Consider the following 15,260-nt stretch of genomic DNA (forward strand, 5'->3'; position numbering starts at 1 on the left):
TGTCACTTCTATATTTGTATCCCACTAATCTGCTCTCCGGGCTCCAATCTTTTCCACTTTCTTGCAAATTTATCACTAGGCTGAAAGCCCGGTGCCAGATCCTAAGTGCCTCGCCCCTTTAAATTAAACTGTGGCATTTCAGATAAAGCCCCTAAATTCCTTATCTCATCATTCTGAAGAGTCTTCAAATGCAGAGTGTCACTTTTCCTAAAACAGAGGCTGTGACGCACGCGACACCTCCTGCCTCCCTTTTCTCCATTTGGAAGAGCGAATCTTGACAAAAATAGAACAAAATTCAAGTAAGGCGCATTACAAAACAGACGGTTATATCTCAACAACTGCAGCCACGGTAGATCTTGATGTCCTCTATATCAGGCCACCAAAACATTGAATGCAAACAACCTTGTGCTTTTCACGTAAGTTTTTAGCTTATAGAATAAATTTGTTCATAGTTTGTTTTAAGCACAATAGCTGCGTTTCCATTACCCTTCAAATTGCGCAAATTGACATTGGGTACATTTTGCAAAAAACTCCCATATATCGCGAATGTTTTTACGCTCCCATGAGTTGGTTTTAAGCAATTCGGAAATGGTGTATTTCGCAAAACTGCAATGGAAAAATTTTCAGGTCACCTGATGTACGTCACATAATCATTATTTGAAGATGATTCTGTATGTACTAAAACCTCCCAGAAAAACATGTATAAGAGGCTTTCCTTGCCAATAATGTTTGGATAACACTCTCATATCTCCTTTGACTTAAAATAATGTACTATTACCTCCAAGAACAACCCATCCTCATCCCCATGGCGTCAATATTTGACGCACTTGACCATGCGTCAATATGTTAAGCGGAGGGTATACCTTTCGCGTCATTTTTTGACGAACTGGGGACTTCAATACTATTACGTCCGTTGCATTCTCTTTCCTATTTTCTTACCATTTTCGCGTCGGTTTAGGGTTAGATTTACATAATGACATCCCTACCCAAACCTAACTCTAACCCCAACGCCAGGTGACAACTGTCATACCTAACTCTAACCCCAACGCCAGGTGACAACTGTTTAATTTCGCGTACACTGTTTAATTTTGCGTAATCTAACCCTAAACCGACGCGAAAATGTTAAGAAAATAGGAAAGAGAATGCAGCGGACGTAGTGGTGTTGAAGTCCCCAGTTCGTCAAAAAATGACGCGAAAAGTATACCCTCCGCGTGACATGTTGACGCATGGTCAAGTGCGTCAGGTGTTGACGACATGGGATGAGGATGTGTAGCCAAGAAACACCTTATATGTTGCCGTTCCTAATTATAAGGGGCTTTCCTTGGTATTAAAAGGATAGGTCACCCAAAAATGAAAATAATGTCATTATTGACCCACCCTCATGTTGTTTCAAACTCTTCCGCGTCTGTTGTGAAGCACATGTGCGAGACTAAAGTCACGTGACTGCAGTGACACGGATGACGTGTTATCTGGTGCGCCCCAGCTGTTTTTTTTGTGTGTGTCGGGCTTTGTTTACAGTCTGCGGGAGACGCACGCTGTATGTTTGAAAAAAAAACTTCACAAACTTGTCTAGGGAATAACACGTCATCCGCGTCACTGCAGTCACGTGACTTTAGTCTCGCGCATGCGCTTCACAACAGACACAGAAGAGAAGACAATGCTGAATAAAGTCGTAATTTTTGTTATTTTTGGACCAAAATGTATTTTCGATGCTTCAACACATTCTAACTGACCCACTGATGTCACATAGACTACTTTGATGATGTTTTTGTTGGCTTTCTGGACATGGACAGTATGCCGCACGTAGATTTTCATTGACATTATTTTCATTTTTGGGTGAACTATTCCTTTAATGTTTGGATAATACGTCTCCTTTGTTTAAAAATAATGTCTAGTGCGGTGGATGTGACAATAGTAAACACTCTACGATCTCACTTTCCATCAATGTCAGACTGTACAAGTTTAAAGACTTCGGACAAACGCAAACAAACGCATCTGTAGTTTTACGCCACCGATTGGCGATGGCTGGGCGAACACACGCTGAAGTGAAGACTAGCAAACCGAAACAACATCTAGCGTTTATTTTAATCATGACTTGCATCAAGCATAAAGGGAAAAAAAAGACGGGTACGGGTAATTTGTATTTCCAGCGCGTATGTCCGCCTGGCTCTGTTTGACATTTGCCTGTGTTGGTTTGTTGTTGTCGCACTAATTGTGTCATCGGGTTCTAGGCTTCCATTGGTTCTTGATCTGCCGGTTGTCATAGGGAGATGTCACACAGCAAGATTGTGTCTCTAAATTTCTGCCACTGCCAGAATTTTGTCGAAGGACAATTTTTTTCACAACGGTCATTAATCTGCTGTGTGTGAACATGTCAAGCTAGCGATCAAAGACGGCAGATTTTAGCCTAGGATTCCCGGAATTTTTTAGGATTTCAAAATTTGTCCCAGACAGCTAAATCGTGGCTTAAATCTCACATTTTTCCACGCGCACTTAACTCTTTCCCCGCCATTGACGAGATAACTCATCAATTAAGAGAAAACGCTTCCCTGCCAATGACAAGAATTTCCGGCTTTCCGCAACTTAAAGAACCCGGAAGTAGCGCCTCACGTGAAAGAGAAAGAACTCCTTGTATGTGTTAAAGATCGCTTTGAATCTTATCTTTATTCTTATTTTTATCAAAAGTCCTTTACAAAAATGCCGTTATCTTAGCTTTTTGCGCAAAATTGAGTGTTTTTGAATAAACCGACCGATATTTGAGAGAATAATGAAAGAGGATGAAACTTTTTTTTTGAAAGGAGAAGATCTGTTCTTTCATTTGATATATTGTTTGTTTATATATTTAAAGAAGAACATTTTCTGGAAGGTATCTGTATGTTTCCATGGATACAAGAGGTATCAATTACGAAATAAACTAAAAATATGAATCGATTCCTTTAACAAATGCATCGTTTTGCTTTAGAAAAAAAATATATAAACTCACTGGAGTCATTCTGATTACTGTAATGATGAATGTATGTGCCATTCAAAGTTTCGCCATGTTAAGAAAATAGCATGACAGCATTTTAATATAAATTATTTGTTGTTTGTGTTTAGCTAAAGAATAAAGTCAAATACATCTGGAATGGCATGTGGGTGAGTAAACTACATAAGATAATTTTCATATTTGGGTAAACAATTTCTTTCTTTCTTTTTAACCATTGCTTTAAATAACTTGTATAATCCATTTTGCAATGTGACATCAGAAAGAAGCGATAACCTTGAAGCTGAAAACAACCATTTTATCTCAAAAGTGAATTTGTTGAAAACATATCCAGGCTGTGTTAGCACACAGTGTTAAGCAGAGGTTACTCCGTTCTAGCTACAGGTCCACAGTAACACCAGCTTGTCAATATATTTCTCATTAACTTGCTTTCTGGTGGAGATTCATTACCTAATATGGGACCTGAAGCGATCTGAATTCTTTGGAGTGTGTGTGATAATGTGCTCTCAACATTCTGTCTCTTTCCTCACTTCATTTCTTCCTCTATCACAGTCCTACACTTTTAGGAGTGTCTTGTTTCCCAGGAAAAATATCTAAACAAGATCTAAACAATATATAATATATTTAATCGTTAAGAAAAATTGTGTGCTTCTATTTAGAGTATATGATTACCTCACTTTGTTTTTCTATTGTTACATTATTTTGTATGTTATGTTCCATATTGTCAAATAGTTTATAATGCCAAAAAAGTGTGAAAAATAACCTAATCCTAATGCTTCTTTATCAATTCATGTCAAGCGTCCGTCTCCATCCTTATTTCAGGGTGAATTTTTAATGCCCTTTCTTTAGTTTCTAATCTCATTTCGATACGATGTGACTTCCTCCATCCACCCAGTCTATTGTTTTTCCCCCTTTTTCATGAATGAGGTCAAAACCGACTGTTCCTTTTCAGAAGGTCAAAAAACATTACAGGAGCAAAGCACTCTGGACCAAAGGTAGTCAGTCCCTCTTAGCACTAACCAGAGAAACAAATTAACCCTTTAGATGGGTCTAAGCACTTGACACTCGCTACAAATCCCTGCGCTGTGAAGAACTGCATGACTGCTCACTCTTCTGATGCCGTGTTTAGCATCGGCCTCTGGTGTTTATTTATCAGCGCCGTTATCTATGCTAGCGGACTGGCTGATTATTTAGACAAGTCGCTGGAGTATTTTCAGGGCCAACGGAGTGAGATCTCTAGTGCATAGCTCTAAGCATGCAGTTTGCTTAATGCTTGACCTTTCACCTCTCCGGGGTAATAATACCTCTATATCTTGCCTCACATTCGCACAAGCTGCTGCTAAGCATGAGCAACTATCCAGGTGACTTATTATTTGTTATTATACACACACAAACACACAGTTGCGTTGGCAATAGGGGCATAGGTACGCTTACCAAACCATACAAAATTATGTGAAAGCATTCAATTACACTTTACTTTGTGATTTTATCTACTGTACAATCACGGGCTTATCTCTCTCCCACACACTGTCAAAAATATCAAAACAACATATTTATTTCCATGTAGTGTATTTCACTTAAATAAGCTGGCTCAAGTGGTACTTAGCAATAAAGTGTGGTGAACCTAACACTGTATAAGAAATCAACTTAAACAAATCTGTTACTGGGGCGGTACTCTGTTTAAAGGGGACATACCATGAAAATCTGACTTTTTCCATGTTTAAGTGCTATAATTGGTCCTTAGTGCTTTTATCAACCTAGAAAATGTGAATAAGATCAACCCAGTAACTTACTTAGTTTTGGTAAACCATTCTCTATAAGCATGTGGAAAAAATAGCTCATTAAAATTTGGCTCCCCTGGTGATGTCAGAAGGGGATAATACCGCCCCTTAACCTGCACTATCCAATCACGCCACTGCCGTTTAGTGCAGAGATCAGCTCATTTGCATGTAAAAGGACACACCCAAAATGGCACATTTTTGCACACACCTAAAAAGTAACAATTTTAACTTGCTATAATAAATCTATATGATATTTTAAGCTAAACCTTCACATATCTACTCTGGGGACACCAAAGATTTATTTGACATCTTAAAAAAGTCTTGATGACGTGAAATGTTCCCTTTAAAAGTACACACCCTTCTACCTAAAGAGTTTATATTAAGACCAATAAGATATATACATATAGGTGTACCTAAATGATGCATATTTGGACCTTTTTAAAAGGTACCGCCCCAGTGACAGCAAGAAATCATTTTCTTACAGTGTACGTTTTTTGGACATCCTATAAATGGTTGCAAAACATTTTAAAATAAAAACGAAATTTTTGACAGTGCGTCACAAACTTTGTAATAGCGATCCCCAGTGGCGGCTCGTGACTGCTCATCCGAGGGGTGCTAATTCAAAATAAGTGTTCGGCGGGTCATGTGTGTTGCTTGCATTTTCAAAATATGTGTTTGTTGCGTCATGTGAACCATGTGCATCATGTGTTTTGTCAAAATAAGTGTCTGCTGCACACACGTCAAAACCGTTTATGATAAAAGAGACGCTCACGTTCACAAAATACACACAACACACTCCTTTAACTGCATGAGATTATGCGAGTATCTGGCACTTATTTTGACAAGACACGTGATGCGCACAGGATCTCTCGAGGCGCAGAACACATATTTTAAAAAAAGGAACCACACACATGACGGGCTACATACATGTTGTGACGAACTTCGCATTGAGCGCCCTCGAAAAAAACGGCCACCACTGCCGATCCCTAAACCTTAAAATACACACATCTGACCTCTCTATCACTTCTCGTCCGAGCGTTAGTTCCGTTCTTCTCCGATCAGAAGAAACAGTCCCTGACCCTTATTGAGAAATCGTGTTTTCCTTTCCATTTTTCCTTGAGATTTAAAAAAGGAAGCAGATACTTTATTAACGTAGCCCTGTCTCCTGGCTGCAGCTTCCTGCTTTTCCTACTTTTCCAGTTTTTGACAAAACACAAAGTCCCTGTGGATCTCCCCCCTCGTGTTTAAACCCAACTCACACCAACAGGCAAAACAGCACACCATGCAGCAACTGCAGAAAAGACCGATCTAAAAAAAGAATAAAAATAGAATAAAATCTCTGTTATCCAGCTGTCCACTTTAAATCACTCACAGCCACTGCGAAAAGCACCCACAAGTGCCTCTGACCCCTTCAGCAAATCATCTCTGCATTGCTCGATCCCAAAATCCGAGTTATCCATACAGTAAGCAGAATGTGTGTTTAAACTGTTTTCAGCATGCTCCCTCTTTCCTGTCGAAGGAATGAGTTGTGCCGTGCATTCCATAGCCTGCACAAGGCCACTTCGGTACAGACAGACCCTAAACCCGAAAAAGCATATGTAATATTCCCAGAATTCATGCAGCTGTACTCACAAACAAGAAAGACACTCATGTTCTGGTACCATGTTCATACATTGACTGAAAGGCAGGGACAGACGCTGCATTTGGCATCGCAAATAACACCGAGCGTAACGGTTCTCGGGTTTTCCACTTTGTGTAAAGTTAAACCCGTTCGAAGGTTTCAAATATAGCGTCTGCCAAAGCGATTACTTTTAACATTGGCAAGCCTGAGTGCTGTTTCTATGAAGTATTCTTTAACACTTCCCTTCTTAACAGCCACATGCTCTAACGCAAAGTGCAGCCCTGGCCACAGCGCATAGGGGAGTATAAATTATCACTGATATTTAATGTGTTGCCTGGGAGTAGGCAGGTTTAAAACCGGCTGCCAAAATTAGGGGCATTTTGTTGTTTTGGAAATGTATTGTGTTGGACCTGATCGCTGGCTGGGGAGAGTGATAAAGAATTGGATGGCTTAATCTTATGAAACTTAAAAAAAAAATGTTTACCCTCAATGTGTATTACAATAATTCGTTTTCTATAATACACTATCCCAGTAAAATGGTAAAGTAAGTACAGTAATAAGAATTTAATGAGAGTCAACATAGAAAATAATGGGAATTAGTAAAAAATCCCACTTATTATATGCTAACAAGAATTTCAGGGGTGAACTGTGCTTACTGGGTTATTTTCAACCCAATGTTGGGTCATTTAACATTTAACCTGAGTTTGTGGTTAATGCTGGGTTTGTGGGTCAAATATAAACAATTTACGACTGTGTTTTTTTTTTCTTTTTGACCCAACGCTGGGTTGAAAATAACTCAGCATTTTTTAGAGTGTAACAATGTCACAATTTTTAAGTCTTATGATTTTGCAGGAAAATGATTCCTGGGCAACTTTTCGTTAGATTCACACAGATATGAATAACATTGACATCAGAAAGCAGACAAATCAAACGCCTGTTCCTCTCAGCAATCAAATCCATCAAATCTTAAGGAGGATACAGTTCTTAAAAAAAGTTTTCTGTATGTTCTGTTATATGTCACGGCTTTAAAACAACATAGAGAATAATGGGCATTACAAAAAATACCCACTTACCCTCAATGTGTATTACAATCATTTGTTTTCTATAATACACTAACGCAGTAAAATAGTAAAGAAAGTACAGTAATAGGAATCTAATGAGAGTCAACATAGAAAATAATGGGAATTATTAAAAATTCCAACTTATTACATACTAACAAGAATTTAGGAGTGAACTGTGCATACACTGTAAAAGATTTCTGTAGAAATTACAGTATTTCTGGGTATTACTGGCAAGATTTTACATTTATGTTATTTACTGACAACAGTTTGTTCAAAGTTAAATGAACATGAAATATTTGTAGTCTTTATCTTTTATAGTAAGTTACTGGCAACCAGCTGCATAATTACAGCAGTACACACTTAAAAAATGCTGGGCCATTTTCAACCCAATGTTTGGTCACTTAACCTTTAACCTGGGTTTGTGGGTATATGCTGTGTTTGTGATTCAAATATAAACAATTTTGGGGGTTAATTTAACCCAATAGCTGTGTTTTTCCCTTTTTGACCCAATGCTGGGTTAAAAAATAGCATTGTGAGCAGTATGTGACAATGTCACAATTTAAAAAGTCTTTTGGGTTTTATTTTCTTAATGACTTATTTTTTCTTTTGATTTTGCAGCAAAATGAAACCTGGGCAACTTTTCGTTAGATTCACGCAGATATTAATTAAATATATGTTGACATAAGAAAGCAGACAAATTACACGCCTGTTCCTCTCAGCAATCAAATACATCAAATCTTAAGGAGGATACAGTTCTTAAAAAATGGTTTCTGTGCGTTCGGTTATATGTCACGGCTTTAAAAACAACATAGAGAATACTGGGAATTACAAAAAATACCCACTTACCCTCCATGTGTATTACAATAATTTGTTTTCTATAATACACTAACGCAGTAAAATAGTAAGTACAGTAAATGAGAGCAACATAGAGAATAATGGAAATTATTAAAAATTCCTACTTATTATACGCTAACAAGAATTTAGGGGGTGAACTGTGCTTACACTTAAAAAAAAATGCTGGGCCATTTTCAACCCAATGTTGGGTCATTTAACCTTTAACCTGGGTTGTAATTTAACCTATTCTGGGTTGTTTCAACACAAAATGCTGGGTTTGTAGGTCAAATATAAAAAAATTCTGGGTTCATTTAACCCAACGACTGTGTTTTTTTACGCTTTTTGACCCAACGCTGGGTTGAAAATAACTCAGCATTTTTTTAGAGTGTAACAATGTCACAATTTTTAAAAGTCTTTTGGGCTTTATTTTCTGAATAACTTACTTTTTCTTTTGATTTTGCAGCAAAATAAAACCTGGGCAACTTTTTGTTAGATTCACGCAGATATTAATAAAATATGTTGACATCAGAAAGCAGACAAATCAAACGCCTGTTCCTCTCAGCAATCAAATACATCAAAAAGGATACAGTTCTTAAAAATGATTTCCGTGCGTTCGGTTATATGTCACAGCTTTAAAACAACATAGAGAATAATGGGCATTACAAAAAATACCCACTTACCCTCCATGTGTATTACAATAATTTGTTTTCTATAATACACTAACGCAGTAAAGTAGTAAGTACAGTAATAGGAATCTAATGAGAATCTAATATTTTATAAAAAAAAATGCTGGGTCATTTTCAACACAAAGTTGGGTCATTTAACCTTTAACCTGTGTTTGTGGGTAATGCAATGTGTGTGGGTTAATTATAAACAATTTTTGGGGTTAATTTAACCCAACAGCTGTGTTTTTCCCTTTTTGACCCAATGCTGGGTCGAAAATAGCATTTTTTTAAGTATGACAATGTCACAATTTTAAAAGTCTTTTGGGCTTCATTTTCTTAATAACTTATTTTTCGTTTTGCAGCAATATGAAATCTGTGCAACTTTCCGTTAGATTCACGCAGATATGAATAAAATATGTTGACATAAGAAAGCAGGCAAATCAAACGCCTGTTCCTCTCAGCAATCAAATACATCAAACCTTAAAGAGGATACAGTTCTTAAAAAATGGTTTCTGTGCATTCAGTTATATGTCACGGCTTTAAAACATCCGACGAATTTATAACACGCATTCAACATTTTTTATCTTGGTAAACTACTTCATTTCTCATTCAGAAGTGCATCACTATACAGTATATATAAATGATGTCTTGGCACAGCATTTTCTTTGCTTTAGATAAACGTGTTCGGTTGTTCGTAGTAACTACTTTAGCAACACCATAAACAAAGCAAACACGAGCAAAAAATTACTTTCAGTACAAGGAAGTCTTCTTAATATGGAAAAAAGTTGAAGAAGACACGTCCCAGGCGCACAGTAACCCACGAAATAAACTTCTGTTTGCATACATTCCCGTCCCAGAATATTTACCACATACAGTACAACCACCTGCGATCTTTAACTGGCCAAAATGTTCCTGCTGCCAGTCATTCAGCAAAGCAAACAGCACACAGCCACAGGCAACACAGGAGCTGGTAAGACTTACTCTGCAATAAATCCACAGACAGGCAGGCAGGCGTACAGGAGAGCAGCGGCTGCTTTCTGAAAGGCCCACAATCAGGCACCAGATAAATTGTATTTTGTGCAAGCTGCATTGTCTCTGTCTCTGTGTTCTGCTAATCTAATGTGTTCAACATGGTCTTGGTCACCTTGACTTTGGTTGCCATAGAGCTCCATACAAACATATCCCCACCCAGAAATGCACCAAATAAGGCCAAGGGAAAAATCTCATAATCAACGAGGTGAAGAGAGAGAGAGTGGAAAATGCTGCAGAATATACAGAATTAATCACACTGTACTCGCATCGCATTAAACGGCGTATTAAAGACGAAAATATATAGCGAGATGACGAAGATTAATGATCCTGGGAGAATAAACGCATTAAACCTCTGTCTTTGCGGGTAAATGTTTATGCGTTTGTAATTATCATTTATTTTTAATCAACAAAAGATAAATTCGACTCATTTGAGACGGAGACCCGCAAAGCTGTATCGGGGCCAGCCTTGTTTGTTCTCAATATGACCTTTAAACACTTCGCCGAAACACAGAGGAATCAGCCAACGCGACGGCAGCCGTCCTGTCTGGCAGCCGACCCCGGCAGATGCGACTTCAGAGGAGTTCAAAAGAATCCTGCATGGGGGCAAGGCTATTTACATAATCCTTCAGATATATTCCCCTGCAACCTAATCAAATTATTCACAAGTCTAGCCCCTAACCATGTAGACCCCGCAATACACAGACCTTCCATTACCGTCCCCTCTCTTCTTAATCATATCGAACCAAAACCGGTGTCGATTTTCCCTTTAGGACGAGAGGCAGCCGCGGCAAACAAAGCAAAGCTATGTCGGACACACAAAGGTTCTTATTTTCCCTCCAGGTCTATTTTGCCAGCCATCTCGAATTAGTCCTTTATTATATATCTGTTTTCGTGCAACGAATATTGGCACATCGAATACTCAGGTTAACAAAATGCACGATACAAAGAAACTGATAATTTGCGGTTCTATTGTGCAAAAGCACAAGTTAATCATTCGATATACAACTTCATTTTTGTTGTCCCACATGCTGAATTCATGCATTAGCTTCTCTAATCGACCCAACGATGTATGCAGAGATAACCTAAAATGCCCTGATTGGTTTGATCTATTCATTCACCTCCCCTGACTAACTAAACCAGTAGTTTCAAAAAGACACATTTAAACATGGCAAGCAAGCCCTTTCTGAAATACAAAACTTATCTGAGCAACGACACTGCCTAATTCTGCACGTTGCAATGCTTTGTCTCAATAACAATCGGCCCCAATGCAACGCATCACCGCGGCACCTGAGGGGTTAAGCTGTCAGACTCCATCAACAAAGTTTACATCATATGTGCGGTCAATTTTCAATGACTTCTTTTCCCACGTCGAAATAAACTATTTTATGTCTCCAAATATGCAGATCATTTTGCTTAATGAAAGATGCTTGACGTCTCCGATCCAATTAATATGCAAATGCAAGCGAGGATTTATTTGCGACATTCTGTATGGGTGAGAGAAAACAAAAAAGGCTCTTAACAGCAACACTAATTGCTGTGACTGATTGTCACGTATCATCATTCACTCCGAATATCCTAAATACCATATTTCAGATAAAATCCTCGCTCGCTTTTTTTGAGGATTTATTTACAAAGGGGGTCGCATAGATCAGAGCGGGCCGACTTCGTATGACGGCTGCTTCGGGATTGGAGAACTCTCCCTGTGTCCCTCTGTGATTCTCTGCGTTTTTGAATAACATCTCGATGTGAAAAGTAAATTGAAATGTTTTGTGAGAAAAACAACAAACACAAATTACGTAATTTCTATTCTTGACTCCGTTAATGGTACAGTAAGAGGTAGATAAGCAATAACCTGTGAGTTATTAAAGAATGGTATTAAATGTGTTTCAAAACAATCTAACTACTGTATCAACTACAACTTAAATCGCTTTACTTTCATTTTCAAACATCCTGTATCTTTGAACCCCTCGCACTGTCTTAATGGTCAATGTACTAATGCAGTTTGGCCTCTACTGGGAAAAAGCTTCAATAAGTGATGTATTTATTACTGTAAAAATGAAAACACTAATGCAGCTTCACTATTAAAAACATTTAATGGACAGCGCAATATAATAAGCCGTTTGCATCATCCTATAGCTTTATTGTCTGCAGCAATATACAATATACAGCATTCATCTCATGCAATGTGACTGACCTAAGATGTGGCCTTGCTGAATAAAAAAGCCAGTTCACTTTTAAAGCTAGATGATAAAATGGACATAGCACGGGATGTGGAAAGGGTTAATATGTTAATGTGAGCCATAAAATGTGTGCATTCACAACAAACACCCTGAAGGATTCTACGCTGGGAAGAATAAGTAACAAATTAGTTCAGAATGATCAATTTGCAGCTGTTTTATCCTTGTTTTTTAAGCTAGCCTCAGTCTATAAAACTAACTAGCATGTAATTGGAAGATTGGAAATAATGGTCTCCAGAAAGACACTTTATCAATGGAGAAACAGTGGCGAGGCTGTCAAGCTAAAGACATCCAGTTACAGCTGACAAATGTCTTAACAGCACAAGATTGAGTATGGACCAGAAAACAGTCAGGATAAGAGGAAACATTTCCTGTGAATGTACAACCTGACTGTTGTATTAACCCAAAAACACTTTTCTTTGAAGAAGACACTAAGACAATATCTTCAAGCTCTATTGTGTTTTCTCTCTCCACTAAAGAGCTTGGAACAGACAAGGCTATTTGAGGATGTAATCACCCTGCACTTCTTCACACGGCGGCCCACGATGCTTCGCTGCACGCTGCTTAGCAGTCAGCGGCCACGGCAGATTGTAAACAGATCTCGCATGAATTGCGGGTTTGGCGGTTTTGCGCATCTCCAAACAAGGTGCTCCAGATAACGCCATTCTCTTCCTGACAAGGCCTGACGAAAATCACTCACTTTGCTGCAAACATGCGATTTGTGAGACGTCAGTCAACTTGATTGACAGCTTTAATCCCCCCCAGGAGCAAATAGGAGGAGAAGACAAACCCTGCAACCCTGATATACAATGTTTACTTGCAAATCCTATTAAACGTACCTCTGACGTTCCTCGCAGAACAAGGTATGTATACAGAAGAGGTGTAGGTTACAAGGCCTTCTGGTACACAAGCAATGTACGATCGGTTTTATCATTAGTTGTTTTAGATAATAAAACATACTGCAATGACTGTAAATGTGGGTTCACGCTAGATGCGTTTGAGGCGTCAAATTCGTGTGTACCGCACGTAGACGCTTGAACATTTTGAGTGTACTCGCTTTATTTGTGCGTAAAAGCCGCACGTGAAATTCTAGTCTTCGAGACATTCACACGGAAATTCACGTAATGATGCCGCTCGCTTCCTGTAATCACGTCACTACTAGAGCAAGCTCCTGATTGGTTAACGTGGTGCGCTTTTTCGCCAAAGTTTAGATTTTTCAACTTGCGCGTTTCCCACGGCAGCACGAACTAGACGCGTTCAAGGTGTCAAATTCGCATGTACCGCGCGTAGTTGGACGCTTGAACATTTTGAGTGTACTCGCTTTATTTGCGCGTAAAAGCCGCACGTGAAATTCTAGTCATCGAGACATTCACACGGAAATTCACGTCATGGGAGGGTCTTCTGTGATGCCGCTCGCTTCCTGTAATCACGTCACTACTAGAGCAAGCTCCTGATTGGTTAACGTGGTGCGCTTTTTTGCCAAAGTTTACATTTTTCAACTCACGCGTTTCCCACGGCAGCACGAACTAGACGCGTTCAAGGTGTCAAATTCGCATGTACCGCGCGTAGTTGGACGGTTGAACATTTTGAGTGTACTCGCTTTATTTGGGCGTTAAAGCCGCACGTGAAAATCTAGTCATCGAGACATTCACACGGAAATTCACGTCATGGGAGGGTCTTCTGTGATGCCGCTCGCTTCCTGTAATCACGTCACTACTAGAGCAAGCTCCTGATTGGTTAACGTGGTGCACTTTTTTGACAAAGTTTAGTTTTTTCAACTCGCGCGTTTCCTACGGCAGCACGAACTAGACGCGTTCGAGGCGTAAAATTCGCATGTACCGCGCGTAGTTGGACGCTTGAACATTTTGAGTGTACTCGCTTTATTTGCGCGTAAAAGCCGCACGTGAAATTCTAGTCATCGAGACATTCACACGGAAATTCACGTCATGGGAGGGTCTTCTGTGATGCCGCTCGCTTCCTGTAATCACGTCACTACTAGAGCAAGCTCCTGATTGGTTAACGTGGTGCGCTTTTTCGCCAAAGTTTAGATTTTTCAACTCGCGCGTTTCCCACGGCAGCACGAACTAGACGCGTTCGAGGCGTCAAATTCGCATGTACCGTGCGTAGTTGGACGCTTGAACATTTTGAGTGTACTCGCTTTATTTGCGCGTAAAAGCCGCACGTGAAATTCTAGTCATCGAGACATTCACACGGAAATTCACGTCATGGGAGGGTCTTCTGTGATGTCGCTCGCTTCCTGTAATCACGTCACTACTAGAGCAAGCTCCTGATTGGTTAACGTGGTGCGCTTTTTCGCCAAAGTTTAGATTTTTCAACTCGCGCGTTTCCCACGGCAGCACGAACTAGACGCGTTCGAGGCGTAAAATTCGCATGTACCGCGCGTAGTTGGACGCTTGAACATTTTGAGTGTACTCGCTTTATTTGCGCGTAAAAGCTGCACGTGAAATTCTAGTCATCGAGACATTCACACGGAAATTCACGTCATGGGAGGGTCTTCTGTGATGCCGCTCGCTTCCTGTAATCACGTCACTACTAGAGCAAGCTCCTGATTGGTTAACGTGGTGCGCTTTTTCGACAAAGTTTAGATTTTTTCAACTCGCGCGTTTCCCACGGCAGCACGAACTAGACGCGTTCGAGGCGTAAAATTCGCATGTACCGCGCGTAGTTGGACGCTTGAACATTTTGAGTGTACTCGCTTTATTTGCGCGTAAAAGCCGCACATGAAATTCTAGTCATCGAGACATTCACACGGAAATTCACGTCATGGGAGGGTCTTCTGTGATGCCGCTCGCTTCCTGTAATCACGTCACTACTAGAGCAAGCTCCTGATTGGTTTCCCACGGCAGCGCGAACTAGACACGTGAATGAGGCGTAATCACGTCTACCGCTCATTCGCGCCGCGATACCTCCAGACGCGCATCAACGCGTCTTTACATTGACTTAACATTAAAATCACTCACTCTTGATGCCTCTACCGTGGCTGGTGTGAACGCAGCATTAGGAGAAAATCTGTTTTTTATTTGTT

General features: G+C 39.7%; 1 protein-coding gene across 5 annotated transcripts in view; it reads right to left on the reverse strand.

Annotated features, from left to right (window-relative positions):
* Positions 1–15,260, reverse strand: part of casz1 (castor zinc finger 1) — a 293,559-nt gene that overhangs the window by 132,927 nt on the left and 145,372 nt on the right. Inside the window, exon 1 of one of the 5 annotated variants that reach the window (XM_073875366.1) lies at positions 6,397–6,471. The exons of the other annotated variants lie outside the window; for them this stretch is intronic. The gene's annotated coding sequence lies outside the window, so the exon portion shown is untranslated. Of the gene's footprint in view, positions 1–6,396; positions 6,472–15,260 lie in introns of those variants that run through there. 5 annotated transcript variants of the gene reach the window in all.

This window comes from Misgurnus anguillicaudatus, chromosome 13 (assembly GCF_027580225.2).
Source record: "Misgurnus anguillicaudatus chromosome 13, ASM2758022v2, whole genome shotgun sequence".
Taxonomy (NCBI): Eukaryota; Metazoa; Chordata; class Actinopteri; order Cypriniformes; family Cobitidae; genus Misgurnus; species Misgurnus anguillicaudatus.